Source organism: Tamandua tetradactyla, chromosome 25 (assembly GCF_023851605.1).
Source record: "Tamandua tetradactyla isolate mTamTet1 chromosome 25, mTamTet1.pri, whole genome shotgun sequence".
In the NCBI taxonomy this organism is placed as follows: domain Eukaryota; kingdom Metazoa; phylum Chordata; class Mammalia; order Pilosa; family Myrmecophagidae; genus Tamandua; species Tamandua tetradactyla.
This window is the reverse complement of record NC_135351.1, coordinates 30,747,328-30,750,660: the sequence shown is the minus strand read 5'-3', so window position 1 is coordinate 30,750,660 and position 3,333 is coordinate 30,747,328. Positions and strand designations below refer to the sequence as shown.

The window sequence follows — 3,333 nt, the reverse complement described above, 5'->3', positions numbered from 1 at the left end:
TTCCCCCTAATCTTACTATTACGAATAAGGCTATAAGGAATATTTCGACTATAATCGATTTCTTACGTGTGTAATTAAGTGTGCAACTTTGCACACTTATGAAAATGTGCATAAGGGATATATGCATTTAAAATGTTGGTAGATTCTGCCAATTTCCTCCGTGGGAGCTAAGTACAGTTTATTCTTTGTAGGGAGTACACCGGAAAAAAATCCTGGTACTTCTAATTGGAAACCGCGCAATTCCGGAGGGCTGTAGAAGAAAAAGACATTGGGATTCCTTGTGATGTTGGAATATTGAATTTCTTACAGAAGGAAAGTCACTTGAACACAACCCATTGACCGATTAATACCCATGAATCCGACTTATTAAAAGATCACACTATTCAGAGAAGTCTCGTTCCTGGAACCATCTAGATTGCTGTAAGCCCAAGTCAGGAATTCCATTTCCGACTCTTTATGGAAAACTTGAACAGGTCTCCCACATGACTGAAGGGAAGACAGAATGGTTCAACTTTAAAAACAACAACAAAAGAAAGCCCACAACATACTGACCAAAAGACAGGAGAACAATTTTAAAAGAGACAGTTGATGGGGAATCCACATCTTGAGTCTTGTTTTGTTTTGTTTTTTCTGGACAGAGAGTTATTTGGAAATTCACTGATCTTCTATATATGGAGAAGAATCTGTTATCTCTGTTGTAAGATTCTAGAATCCACGTATTACTCCAAAACTATAAAAAGAACAGCCCCACAAAAGATTGTGACTTTGCTGAAAATAATTTTGTTATTAGTAGCAAAGAAAACATTTATTTTTTTTATTAACCACATGCTGTTTAATGAAAAGATGAAAACAACACATTGAGCCTTTAGGATCCTATTTCTACAGAAGTCTCACCTAACATTGACCCGGTCATCTCTGGGCATGGAGATTACGGATGCTGTCTGTTTTCTTCCTTTGATTTATGTCTATTTGCTGTTTTTATTTTTTAACTTTTTTATTGCATAGTATAACATATATACAAAGCAAAGAAATAAAAAGGCAATAGTTTTCAAAGTACTCTTCAACAAGTAGTTAAAGGACAGATCCCAGAGTTTGTCATGGGCTACTATATGGTCCTTTCAGATTTTTCCTTCTAGCTGCTCCAGAACGTAAGGGGCTAGAGGGCTTAAATATATTGTTTATCATCACAATCGACTTTTTTCCTTCTTTATTTTGTGAAAAATAACATAGATATTAAAAAGCTATAAATTTTAAAGTACAGCACCACAATTAGTTTTAGAACATATTTCAGAGTTTGACATGGGTTACAATTTCACAATTTTAGGTTTTTACTTCTAGCTGCTCTAAGATACTGGAGACTAAAAGAGATATGATGTAATGATTCAGAATTCATCATTTTTTTTTTTGTTAAATCCTATCTTCTTTGTATAACTCCACCATCACCTTTGAGCATTCCATTCTTCTCTTTAGGGTTGTTTGGGTTATGGCCATTCTAACTTTTTGATATTGGAAGGGTCTGTCACTACTATGGGGTAGGGATGTGGAACTATTTGATAGAATGCATTGAATTTTACAAGTTCCTTGCTCTCTAAATACCTTCCTTCCTTATTCTCCCCAAGTTTACCTGTTCTACCTCAGGTTTTGTTTTTCTTTTGTTTTTTTTTTCTGGGACTTTCTGGGACTTATCCTCAGAACAATGTCTTTCCTTTGTCTCAGCTAGTGATGAAAAAAACTGCATATAAATAAATGGTAAGATCGTCACCTTTAAAATCTAGGTTTTATCTTTTCAAGTGGTGGCATTAAGTAAGCCTTTACTTTTGTGTAGCCTTTATAGTACCCCACAATCCCATCTCCTAGGAATGTTCCTCAGAGACCTTCCATCTCAGCTCCACAGGTGGCTTCACCTAGGCCTGGCAGCAATGTGAGGGCGCAGAGGGTTGGAAGCAACCTGGATGCTCATCTGCAGATTGAGCGCACTGCAGTGGCTTCGAACCTCTACGCACTATGCAGCAGGCACAACCAGAGACGCAAATAAAAATGTCGTAATCCAGTAGACTTCTCAAGCAATGTCGGATAAAAGCTAACAAACAATCAAAAAACAGATACAATACCAGATACAGATGGGGAGTGGGGTGGGAGCTCAGCACCATAAAACAAAAATCACTGAGATATGCAGAAATCGGAGTGCTGAGATGAAGCCGCTGAAAGCTTAAGTCCCGGGGAATGCTGGGGGGTTGGGGGAGATTGGACGCTGATGGCGATGAGGCTGGGTGCCGTGCTCTGGTTGGCGCCCTTGGAAGACAGCAGGGTGCCCTGGCCTCTCCCCTGGCCTGGGACTCAGCGGTCAGCTGGCCGCTCACCCACCTCGAGCTGTGTCTCTCTGGGCCAAGCAGTTTTCTGGCGCAAAGCCCACGTGGTCTCCAAGGTCCATTTCTGGGTACTTGGTTTCTAAACGGTTATTGTTGATCATCAATAGGTAAGCTTCGGGCGTGCTGGACGGACAGAGAAATGGGTACAGTACAAAGAAAGGTCTTGAAATAAAGTTCCTCCTGGGTCCTACCTGAGCTTTCCCGGCCTGGAGTTTGTGAAAATTTGAGGTCACTGGGTGAAGGAAGCGCTTGTTTGGTTTCGGTGCTGAGGTTCTGTGAGTGTTGATAAGTAAAAAGTTTGAGGAAAGAAAGAACCGCGTAGCAAATATGGGGAGAAAAAAAAGGAAAGGAAAATTCAGCGTTAGCATTCAGGAAGCATTTATTTTAGGTTTTGGGGAGACGTGATCCCCTCAGGGAGGTTTCCGTAGTGTAGTGGTTATCACGTTCGCCTCACACGCGAAAGGTCCCCGGTTCGAAACCGGGCGGAAACAAGGTATTTTAACAAATTCTCAAATATTCCCTGTTCCCCAGTTGTCCCAGCACACAGCCCGGGGTGCCTCGTCTGGCGGCCAGCTATTCTGTCTCCCGTCCGCTGCTCCTTAGTGAGCCTGAGGATGGTGGGACAATAGCAGCAGCCCCTGCTCCGCAATCTTCAAAATCATGGAAACTATCATGGTTCATAAAATGGTGAACAACTCCCTTTAGAATCAGGGAGGCCTATCTTTAATCGGGTTTCCCGTCTTTATTATTCAGTTGTGTGATATCGTCTGGTTAAGAGTTCTTTGTGGGGAATTATATTAGGAATATCTTCTACGGCTGGAAAACATCTTCAATGGTGTTATTTGGTAACATTCTTAATTTTCATGAAGCTCTGTTTATTTAACTTTTTATATCCCTGTTCCCCAGTTCTAAGAAAACTTTGTCTCTCCAAGCTCACAAAGCTATTCTTTTTCTTTTTCTAGTA

At 40.8% G+C, this 3,333-nt stretch overlaps 1 non-coding gene across 1 annotated transcript; it reads left to right on the top strand.

The window, feature by feature from the left end:
- Positions 1 to 2,787: 2,787 nt before the first annotated feature.
- TRNAV-CAC (transfer RNA valine (anticodon CAC)) lies at positions 2,788 to 2,860 on the top strand. Its single transcript has one exon. It is a non-coding gene; the product is annotated as a tRNA-Val (tRNA).
- Positions 2,861 to 3,333: the final 473 nt, after the last annotated feature.